At 40.8% G+C, this 12,831-nt stretch overlaps 1 pseudogene across 1 annotated transcript; it reads right to left on the reverse strand.

Moving 5' to 3' along the window:
• Positions 1-5,479: 5,479 nt before the first annotated feature.
• LOC308308273 (junctional adhesion molecule 2A-like) lies at positions 5,480-10,422 on the reverse strand (annotated as a pseudogene). The gene is made up of 9 exons: positions 10,380-10,422; positions 8,227-8,292; positions 7,811-7,921; positions 7,513-7,662; positions 6,820-7,001; positions 6,262-6,370; positions 6,031-6,138; positions 5,666-5,693; positions 5,480-5,518 (listed from the first exon to the last, which is right to left on the reverse strand). The product of its transcript is annotated as a junctional adhesion molecule 2A-like (transcript).
• Positions 10,423-12,831: the final 2,409 nt, after the last annotated feature.

The following is a 12,831-nucleotide window of genomic DNA, read 5'->3' on the forward strand; positions in this document are numbered from 1 at the left end:
GATCATGACAGGAATTCAATAACTGGCATTTTGTCCTGTGAAGTTTCGCTCTTCCCAGAAGGATATCTACCTCTGCTTCTGCTGCCTCCAGGGGTATCGCACCAAATTCTGGGCCCTGGGTACAAGGATTCACTGTGGACCCCCCATGAATGTTCTTCATGGGGGGAGGGGGTTTAACCCATTTAGACTGGGAACGCATTATTACGCATTATTTTGTGCTTTAAGTATTGAAAAATAGCACAGAGTGCCGTGCTGCGAGCTTGTAGATCTGCTTGCAGTCTTTGAATATTTCAAATCCTTCTAAGGTTTTTTGAAAAACCTATGTTTCTATGTCAGTGGTGCTCAAACCTTTTCATGTGAAGGACCCCAAAATGATATGTATTTGGCCACAGACCCCTATCTCAAAATATTTAGTTCCTGGGACCCCCCAGAAGCTAAACTTGTGCTACAAATGTTCGCTTAAAAATACATACAGTATATTCAAAGATTTGCCCACATTTTCACGACTTTTCAAAAATAGCAGATCTACAAGCTCGCAGCACAGCACCTGTGAGCTTGTATATCTGCTATTTTTCAATAGCTAAAGTATAAAATAGTTAAGGCCCCTCCACCTTGGGCCCTAGTAACTCAGTCCCACTCCCCCCCCCTTGTGACACCCCTGCCTCCTCTCTCTTTTCCTCTTGCTCTCCTCCTCAGGAGGGATGAGTTAAAAGCATATTACTGGGAGAACTTCGGTGCAGAGGGTTCCTCTTGAATGCTAAACAGCCTTATCAAATAACATTCTGCTGCACAGGATTTCACTGACAGCGCGATGGGAAGTCAGGCCATCATCTGCAGAATCTCATTCTCTACATGCCACGTTTGAAGCGAATTCACGATACAATACGAATGAGCATTGTAGGGCAGTGTTAGGATGTTTGCCAATCACTAGGAAAATATGTTTGTTACTGTAATTGGTAGGGCAAAGGGTTAGGGCAACATACATCTGAGTTGAAGGAAACATTAGTCTAAAGCTTACCAGCAACAGAATAAAGGACATTGTGCAACAGTCACCCTGAACAATGAGCAAGTTATACTCTGATACAAACGAATGTCAATGTAGGATCTGACAAGTGACTGATGCAGTGTGTACACAGTTGAATCCACAGACAGTGTAAAAAATGGACCCAAATGGACCCCAATGGGTCTGTCCGAGTTGGCATGTTTACAGTCTCAGAGTTAAACACAGAGGATTTTACTGTGCAGCCTTTCAGACCCACATACACAGACTTCCACCACTATACTGATAAGCTGACAAAGCCAGTACATTCCTACACTCATCTTCCACAGGCTTATTTTGCCACAGTCGAAGATCAGCTTGTTTTATAATCCTAGAGATTCAACAAGCATAGTCCCATTTCAAAGTGATAAGAAAAAGGTATTTCAACTTATTTAAAGTGCCTCTCTTATGTTAAACATATTTTATTATCTTTTTCTTCTTCTTTTTTTAACAAAAAACTAGTGTGTTATGAATTCAAATATATTTGTTTCCTTATGTGCTTTGAACAAGGTTTCCCTCTCACCAACCAATGTGTGACTTTGGGGAACAAATAATGCTGAATGTGTTGCATGCACACACATCCACGCTCAGACATACTCTTCACGTACACACCACTCAACCTACGCACAACTGTCCCTATCTGACCCCAAAACCGAGGCTAACCCATACTGTAGTTTCAGGACAGAGGACATTCTATTGTGTTGTGAACGTTCTATTGTGTTGTGAACATTCTATTGTGTTGTGAACATTCTATTGTGTTAATTTGGCTATGTAAACGTATGTTTTCTCATGCCAATAAAGCTCCTTTGAATTGAATTGTGAAGATTTTGTCTGCGGATATTTGTCTACAAACGGCAACACCATTCAGACTGAAATCAGAGACGAAGAAATTAGAATATGCAAAAAGAAAAAAAAAGAAGAAATAAAAATGACAACTCAAGCAGCGGAGATTGTGGAATAGTTGTCTGGCTACTGGACCACTACAGTAACCGCCCAGGCCGAGACCCAGATACCTTTAAGCAGATACAATAGGGTTCTAGTAGCTTTGCGGCTTGGATCCCTGAAAAATAAATCATACACATAGTGACATATACACACTTGTGAACTGTTCCTGACGATGCAATTGCTCTTGACACTACCCTCTCTCACCTGGATGACAGAAATAAAAGGTGAAAAACAAATAGTATGTATGATTGTATGTTGTACACATGTTAGTTGACTACGGCTTAGCATTCAACACTATAGTCCCAGCCAGGCTCAACACAAATCTCAGACCTGCCCCCAATCAACTATTTTGAACCCCTAACCCAGAATATGGCATACAGACACAATATGTGCGGAGACACACAACTCCAAATTCTGAACGCACACACACACACACACACACACACACACACACACACACACACACACACACACACACACACACACACACACACACACACACACACACACACACACACACACACTTGTGAGCCTAGACTTTGAGGATATGTTGTCTGGCAGGGTTTTAAATATTTAAATAGTTGCTATTTCTCAATGCTGCATATTTCTCAATGCTGCATAGGGAAGAGAAAACTTTCAGTGCAAAACCGACCGTCTGACTGTGTCATCATGAATGGCTTCCCTGCAGTTTAAACTAATAGCTCCAATGATTTTGAAGAGTTAGCAAAGGTGAGAAACAGCAGACATCTGTAAATGTGTGAGAAACTGAAAAACAAGTGTCAGAAAAAGACCAACAAATGAGCATGTGCAGGAATGAAAAAACGATATAGACCTATATATAAACAAAAATGAGAACAGTGACATCCCTGAGGTCCCTTATGACTGCCACCTGTTTACAGCTTTTCAGAAGGTTGGGGAGCCCATGCTGCTCACAGCATAGCTACTGTTGTGTACACGCATAGAGAGGAAGTGTGTTGGAGGAGACCTGGTTTGGGGCTTAATCTAACATCTAACAAACAGTGGTTCTGACACTGATTCTGTTTGACAGCCACCACTTCCCACACACACTCTGCCTCTTTCTCTCTCATTCACTCTCTTATACTTTCTGTCGGGGGCGCACGCGCGCACGCATGCACGCACGCACGCTCACACGCACACACGCACACAAAATAGCAGCTTCTTTCAGAATTGAACCCAAAGAAAGAACAGAAAAACAAAGCCTTTCAAGACCTTTAATTCACGAGGACCACCATAATAAGAACAACAGGAACGATAAAGAGAGAACAATAGTGCCTTTGTTGATATACAAATAATACAAGCTGGCATCTTTGAGATAGTCTTGTATCCAGCTGATAGCAACAGACTTCTTCTATACTTTGGTGCTATCTAGTGGTGGGTTTAAGTATAGCCAACATCAGTCTTTACTCTTTAGTAGACAAGAAGATTCAAGAAAACTGGGAGTATCAACTAAAAAACTAAAAGCTTTCATAGTAGCCTAATATTCAGTGCGTACAGACACCCGTTCATTTGTCACTCAATTCACAATCTTTAGTACACACACATTTGTATACCAAACAACAAACAAAATATATTGCAAGTATATAAGATAACAATATAAAATATAAAAAATAGATGAAAATATAACATTAAAAAAGGATAGCAATAGCATACATAGTCAAAGAAAAACATCTAAAGATAATTAAAATCTGACTCTAAATAATAACAAAAAGCAAGAAGCAACAGATTCCATGGCTTTATCCAAGACATGGTGGGCAACTTTCTGAGATGTATAGGTTGTATCTTGACTGCAAAGTATCCCAGTGCAAATCTTATGAAAACTGGGCTCACACTACAGTAATTACGGGACCGATTCCCCCCTCCCAACAATAGTGGGAGTGTTCCTGATTCGAGGCTGGTCCGAACCGCATGATCGGAAATCTATAATCTGCTTAAAGACATCACTTTCTTTTAAACTACTGTTATTTTATTATATAATCTTGCACTGATACATTTTTCACAATAACCATAAATGCACTATTCTTTTCAAAATGACCATAAATGCTCTATTTTGTACTGCTTTTAAAAAAATGTAGCCCATATCCCAGGATTTTTGTAACCCAATGCCAATTGCTAAGTGTAATCCTGTGCACTAGTCTCCCTCTGCCAACCTGGGGAGAGCAACAAACTGCACTCATGCTTCCTTCAATGTACGAGGAGTCCAAGCCGCTTCTTTTCACCTGACAGGGGGGAGTTTCCTGTGTGGGACCTAGCGTGTGTAAGGAACACGTTATTCCCACCAGTTCCTTTCCCCTCGATCAGGCGCCCCAGGCTGACCAGGGGGAGGCAGTATAGAGACCAGGATTACTGCATGTTTTTGTGAGGGTACCTACCCTACCCTAGGGGACACGGGGAGATCATGCAAACTCCACACAGAAAGGCCCTTTTGCAAACCCCACCTATAGGGCATGGGCACTGATGGCGTGGAGGAGAGGACACAGCACCCATAGCGTCCCCAACAGGAAGCAAACCCAGGACCTTCTAGCTGTGAGGCAACAGCGCTACCTACTGCACCACCATGCCCCCTTTTTTGTACTTGTGAATCTCTGTCCCGACACTTGCAGCAAAATTATGCTTTCATCAGAAATTAAACAGGTCGGGGAATGTATTTTTTTTTTTATTTCTCCATTTTTAAATCTATTAAATTGAATACATACTTTACTTTTTCTTAAAAGTTGTAGCCTTCTAAAATATCCTCGACAATATTAGTTTTGGAGCGTTACTTCCGTTTTTTGAATTTGAACTGAATTCAGGGAATCGCAGTTCTAACAAACAACTGGGCTACCAGAGGTGTTGCCAAAAAGACACACACTGGGACCTTAAAATCATTGGGCCACCGCTATAATATCAAATGTGTTTGATATTTACGGTTTAAGATCTCGATGATCACTATTGTCCGAGTGTGATGCCAGGAGTCGCACACAACCAAGAGAGACAAGTTTACAAGGAGACAGACGTGAAGTATATGAGGACTTTTGTGAGTTGGTGCATTACTCTGCAAGGCGAGGCACGATAATATTAATATAATCCTGTAGTGTGTGATGTGGCATTATTTTACAATCTTGTAGTGTCGTGCATGTTTGAGAGAACATCTAGAATTCTAGATTGTCCTTATGATGCAACCTGATTTCAAAAACGGTTAGTATTTTAAAACTCTAGTGTGAGCCCAGTTAACCACTCAAACCCTATAGGCCTATGCTTAGTTCACCGCAGTCCCTCCAGCGATCTGTACTAGACCTCCTCCTGTTTTGTCTCTACACAAAACAACTTTGCCTAAAATAACTGATCTACAAGCACAACACGTCGCAATCTGCTATTTTCGATGACTGTTCACCCCAGAATAGGTATTCTAGGGTTCATGTGGTTAACTGTGTACATTGCCATTTGGAGTGTGTGGCTGGTGTGGCTTGGCTTGGGAAACAGGAATATTGTTTTCCCTCAGATCATGAAGGACTGAGTGTGTTTATAGTTCTTGAGCTGTGGAGAGTGGAAAGATGTACAATGAAACGCTTCCTTTAGAACATTTTATCAGCCACTTATCAACAACAGTTCGCAGAGGGCCCCACATTAATGGCAGCCACTAAAACAAACATGATCACGATAGTGTTTGCTTTGATCACTCACATTGCGGGTGGGAGGAGGAGGTGGTGGGCTGTAGGGCTTGCCGCTGGATGGAAGAGAGTTCCAGTTTAAGTTCATACAACAATAACACATATATGCTGTACATAAGAGAATGATCATAAAATGTAACTTACCTTTTTTTGTTATTCTCCTCTGATAAAAAAAAGGAAGGAAAAAAATCAGTTCTGAAATTCTGTCTTTAATAGTTGTTCACACACACACACACACACACACACACACACACACACACACACACACACACACACACACACACACACACACACACACACACACACACACACACACACACACAGAGAGAGAGAGAGAGAGAGAGAGAGAGAGAGAGTCTAGCAGTAGCCTATACTCACTCTTGCAGCAACCCCTGCGCTGGCAGAGACACACACCAAGGCAGCACATTAAGATTAGCAGCAACAGGGCGGAACCACCAGCTATCAGAGTGGTCATACTCAGCTCATCTGTAGGGGAGAATAGGGGGAGAGAGAGGGTGAATTGAAAGTGGCTGCATGGGTTGTACATTGTAAAAGTATTGGTTGTAGTCTGCAATGAGCAGCCTCGACCCAGACAACAAAATCACTTACAGTCGATGACTTTCAGGTGCTGAGCCACGCAGCTCTTTGGCGCCCCCACGCTGTTAGACGACTCGCAGCGATACAACCCAGAGTCTGTTTTAGACACGCTGTTAATTTTCTGTTCCATTATAGAGGAAGAGAGGGGAAAAAAAATAATAAACCATTACAACAAGCAGGTACATAACAAAATCATCTGTGTTCATTTAAAGCTGCAATCTGTAACTTTCCTGGGATTCAAACACGGGTCCTGCTTATGAGCAACAACATTTTTTATTTATTTTATTATAACAGAACACACATTTGGGAATGCAAGCTATTTCCAGTAGTTGTCCTATGTCTCAATAGAAGAATAGGGACCAAATACAACCTCCGCTGCTTGTGTTAGTTATGTTGTATTAATATACTCTACCATACAGATTGGTGAAAGTAAAAACCTGACATTTTATTGTGTATACCTCTGCTTCTGTCTTTGTCTGCATCTGTTGCCATGTCAGTGCAAGCATACATATTGCGTACATCCATTTGAGCATCTACATTTGCATACTTTTCACTACTGTAGGTGCTTACCAGCGTTCCCTTCTTTGCGTCCATATTATAGGAAGTGTCCGATGAAGGACTCAGTGCCTTGTTGTCTTTGTACCAACTGTAGGTGGCAGGAGGGATGCTGAGATTGTCCTTACAGACAAGCTCCAGGCCTTCCCCAGCAATCACAGAGCTGGGCACCTCACAGGACGGGACGTGGGGGGGCACTGAAGGGAGAGAGGGGGAAGAAGCACTTAGTCATTAAAGGCAAACATTTATGTTAGTGCCTTCTTGAAGTTTCCTATTTCCTTTGTCCAACACGCATGTGCTAATTTACACCCATGTATTTTATCTGAACACCTTTTCTAATCTGCAACACATTTCTATACACCACACACAAGCACACAGAGCAGGGGTCATTGCCATGCTGGCTTGCAGTGGAATGGAACCTTTGGTTCCATTTTGTACACTCTCAGAGTGTTGCAAATAAAAGAACCACTAGTATTATTGGACTCTGAATATGCCACAGTGTTGTAGTAAATCGGTGTTGAAAACCTGGAGACTTGACATTCAGTAATTGGGTCTTGTAATCAAAATAAGAACATTATAATATAGTGTAAAAAAATAAATCTAAAATTTGCCAAGGACACATTTGTCCGTGTACAGACATTGATGACCTCTGACACAGAGACAAACACAGACATACATGAACGCACACACACTCCTTCGGTGTCTTACCCAGTACATTAAGGGATACAGTTGTCTCTCCAAGGTTGACATGGTCTTCAGTAGCAGTGACCTCACATCGATACTCCCCTGAGTCTTTCTGGGTAACAGAGTGTATTGTCAGGGTGGCCCCCTCTATCTTGGCTCGTCCGGCATAGGATCCTTAAGCAAAGAGTACATACTAAGTTAACTAAGAATGTGCCAAACTGTAGAATACAGAAAGACAAGAATACTGTGAAGACAGGCAGTGATACTGAAGAAAGATGGCACAATAAAACGTGTAATAAAGATTGTAATAAAGGTTGCTCACCACTAAATTTGCCAGCAAAGTAAACAAATGTCACCCCTTTTCCTTTCTTCTTCCATTCAATGCGAGGGTTCTGGTCCTTTTCAGTCTTAAACTCACAGGACAGGACAGCATCTGGAAGTCACACAGTAAGTTCAAATAGAAGTGTAAACCTAATTAAAGTATTGCACGTACATGTACACATACACATACTGTTTGAATCCTATGAATTCTATGTCATATTTTTTATTTTATTTTATTTTTAAATGATTGAAGAAGTTATTTCTTAAGGTATAGGTACAGTAGGGCTTTAACAATTTTCATTTTAAGCAATGTTACAGTGATCCAATAAAGAATGTCAATGTTGTTCAATGTCAATGTTGTTCTGAGAAATGACTAAAGCATGGTGCATCTATAATTCATTTCCTTTGCTTTATCACCTGTGTGTTCATGGACTTCCACTTTGGGTTTGCTGCTGCTTACTGTCACAGAGAGGGAGGCAGGGCCTGGAATTGAAAACATCATTCATGATAAAGGGTAGCTGGTTGTTTTGTCTACTATCAAAGTAACTTGATACCACCACAAAAAAGAGAAAACAAAACGTTTCTCTATTATGCTGTATAATAAAATCGAAACAAATGTGGATCTTGTCTTGCACTTTGATGTGTGGAAAATAAAAAGGACCTGATGTAAGAACCGCATTTGAAATAACAAGTGAGCTGTCTTGTGTTGTGTCCGGCTTAGACGTTTACAACCATTTATCATGTTAGTCAAGACAGAATAACATGTAAAATAAATAATGGATTCATTCGTTTCTCGAGCCATACAACTCTTCAACATCTGAAAATAGTGTGAGTGAGCAAACAGTCTGTCTCAACAAGAGACTATTGATTCATTGAATGGTGCTCAAGTGAGAAAATGATTACAAACTCACTTAAATCTACCGGTGCTCCGGGTTTTACATTAGTGCCCGCCAGAGAGAAAAACCAGACAAACACCGACAGACAAGCAGATAAAGTAGGGGCATGGGAATTAGCTGTGGAATGACATCATAAACTACCCAGACGAGATACAAATATACTTCCAAGCACTCCCACGCCTCCAACAAACAAAGCCAAAGAAAACAAACAACTTATCAAGCATAGCAGGTATCGACTTTGTGCGGACAGACGCATAAAGATGAACTTGGAAACATATAGAATGTGTACGTCGTGGTGGTGCCAGGAACGGCGGAGTGCAGGAATGCAGGTGATAGATGGTACTCTGACAAGCTGTTGGAGAGCTGGTCTATACTGACCTAATCACCTTCTCTCATGATCTGACCCTAAAGCGCGCACACACTCACAAAGTGTGTGTGTGTGTGTGTGTGTGTGTGTGTGTGTGTGTGTGTGTGTGTGTGTGTGTGTGTGTGTGTGTGTGTGTGTGTATGTGTGTGTGTGTGTGTGTGTGTGTGTGTGTGTGTGTGTGTGTGTGTGTGTGCGCGCGCTTCATATGCACAAAGCCTCTCTGTATATACAGTAACCCTACTCTTCTCAGCTGGCCCAACAGAAGGTTTTAAACCAATCACACATGCACGACTCCCTTCAACACCTTGCGCACACACGCACGCACGCACACGCGCGCACAGAGTCGCAGACACGCACAAACATGTGCAATTATTGATATTGTATCAAAAAACATGAACATGTCTGTCAGCATTCTCTCATCGACTTCAAAAGCATTCTTTAAAGATAGTATGTGCTTGATTTAATCTCGGTCCAATTAGCACGAGGGTCAACCAGAGGCTATCACCAAACTGAAACGGTGGGATCTCCTTTTGATTCTGTGGTTCTCCTCCAGAGGACAATGTGACACAGTGACAGAACTCATCTAGGCTCCGAATCTGTTTGAACAGGAGAGGGTCCAATGTAAACACAGTGCCCCATCACCACTCCCCACTTATCTTCAAGTCAGTCCCTATGAAATCACACATCAAATCACACCTTCCCTAAGGCGTTCCTTTGCTGAAGGGCTACAGCCTCTCAAGGATTCGAGATGGAAAACCTCTAGTACTGTATATTTTTTTAAACATTTGAAGACCAAATACAGACAGGCTCTATCAGCCTATCAATATCGTTTTACCCCAAGTACATTTTCTCATTGTACAGTTTGCAACAGTAGACATACATAGCCTACAACGCACACACGCACACACAGGCCCCTCTCTCTCAGATAGTGTAGGCTACACACACACACACACACACACACACACACACACACACACACACACACACACACACACACACACACACACACACACACACACAAATCTTTCATGTAATTAGCATTGTTTTAATATTATTACACCCTATAGTCATAAATATATATTATTAATTTAACAACATTGTTTCAATTCATAATTATTAGGCTACAGTCTCCTCCTGTTCTATATCTGGCTCTTGTTTTTTCATACATGCCGAATTAAATGCAATTAACTTAACCTTATGATTTTTGCAAAAGTGAAACAAAAATCTAGGCAATAATACTTTAGACTGCAAGTAGGCCTACGTTATATATAGAGCCTATCTCCTCCGAAAATCTGAAAATGTCTTACTGTGTATCAAGGTGATGAGAAGAAGTAAAGGCAACATTTTCATGTTACACATGTTTTGTCCGTGAAGAGTCCAGTGCAGCCTGCAGCCCTTCTGTCTCGGAGAGGTCTCTTGAGTGTGTGTGTGAGCAGTGAGTGACCACTGGGATGCAACTTGTTGAAGAAGCCCTACACATGTGTTCAACTTCATCAACTGCACGTGTGTAATGGGGCGCGCGGGAGCGTGCCCGATAGAAACGGCGCACTTCGGGAGCGTGCCTGAGCGAAATAGAATTTAAGGGGGTATTTGGGGCATTATTGAGTAGCCTACAATTTAAAGGGACCCCAATGCAAACAAGCCGAAGAACTTTCTTGTGGTCTTTATCCTTTTAGTTGACCCAACAGCTAACTGTAGTATCCTGTACTTTTTCCTATGCAAACTTCTAATAAAATATTCAAGTACCAATCAATGTTGAAAGTATCTCAATGTTATATGAGATAGGCTACTTAAATGGTTTCCTGTGAAAATAAGCGTAGTCTTTTCATTGATCTCCTTTTAGTAGACCTTGTACCAGTGAACTGTACCGTCATGAAACTGTACCTTTTCCTATGCAAACTTCTAATAAAGTCTTCAAACAATCAATCGAACTAATACTGTTTTAATTACAAACAATTAGCACACAAATAGCATATAGGCATATATATATATAGGTCTATATAGACCTATATATATATATATATATATAGGTCTATATATAGCCTATATATATATATATATATATATATATATATATATATATATATATATATATATATATATATATATATATATACGGTATATATATAGCCTATATATATATATATATATATATATATATATATATATATATATATATATATATATATAGGTCTATATATATATATATATAGAATATCACAGATATTCTTTTTATCTGTGATAGATATTTTTTCTATCTGTATCTACTATCTACCATCCATTTAAATGGAAAAATATCTGGAGAAAGAGATTTTTTTATCTGTTATCTGGCCCAGTGGGAATGGGCCTTAAGACTTATAACTTTACTTCTAATTATGGAAGGGGGATGACGATACTAATACTGATTATATGTGTGTGTGTGTGTGTGTGTGTGTGTGTGTGTGTGTGTGTGTGTGTGTGTGTGTGTGTGTGTGTGTGTGCGTGCGTGCGTGCGTGCGTGCGTGCGTGTGTGTGTGTGTATTCCAACACCACTAGTGTATATAAAGGCCTGTAGACTAGAGACGTAGTTGGCGCAATGGTCTTTTTCTTAACCTATTCTTTTCTTAATTTTTTTAATTTTTTGTTGGGGATTTTTACAAAATCTATTATGCTACATATCAAAGCAGCCTTTGGCTTTGTTGCTCAGGTAACTAAAGCTTGCAGATAAACCTTTTTTGCAGGACTAGTAGGCTACTAGTAGAGCTGAGTTAAGAAGCCACTTGTTGCCTATATCTCCACAGCCATTGTTCATTGACAAGCTGCTGTTACATGTTGGGGGACCAGTGGACCACAGAGATCCAGTCCAGACAGCTGGGTGAGCTACTGTGACCTTGCTCCCCAGTATCATGGCTATTAGGTTTCTCTCACAACTATTATCAACAGAAGAGTTCATTGTCAGTTACTTGGGTTCATGTGCAAACATTTGTGCTTACATTTGTGGCCGCACGCACGCACACGCACGCACGCATGCATGCACACACACACACACACACACACACACACACACACACACACACACACACACACACACACACAGACTTTTTAAATGTCTGTTTTAGCACCTGTTTTCTAACTACGATGCCAGCTGCTATATGCCACCAAGCATGACCTCCTATAGTAGCACACACGCATTTGTGTGCACAGGCATAGGTATGTACACATAGACTGCACACACACACACACACACACACACACACACACACACACACACACACACACACACACACACACACACACACACACACACACACACACACACACACGCACACACACACACACACACACACACACACACACACACACACACACACACACACACACACACACACACACACACACAGAATACAAATGTTGTTTTTATCAGCTGGGGAGTTGAAACCCATCAGCTCTTCTTTTCATTTATTGTGTTATAAAAACGTACAAAGTTCACTTCTGAACAAAAAAGATAAATGTGAGGTAAGCTGATCATCACAGGGCAGGTATTTTGTAAAAAATAAATATCTATTTCCTTCTCAACCTTTTATCAGCACTGAAACCAAGTCCCTGTGAGGGCAAACAATGTTGAGGTGCCTTCACAATAGCCAACCCAGCAGATTATACACTCAATGCTGGATGTAGTTCCTTAATTACTTTTATGTGTTGCTATGCACATATCAAAAAAAAGAAAAAAAAATCATAGGCATGTCTAATTTTCAAGCACATCACATAAAAAAAAGATCA

Source organism: Nannobrachium achirus, assembly GCF_963921795.1.
Source record: "Nannobrachium achirus genome assembly, chromosome: 22".
Lineage (NCBI taxonomy): Eukaryota > Metazoa > Chordata > Actinopteri > Myctophiformes > Myctophidae > Nannobrachium > Nannobrachium achirus.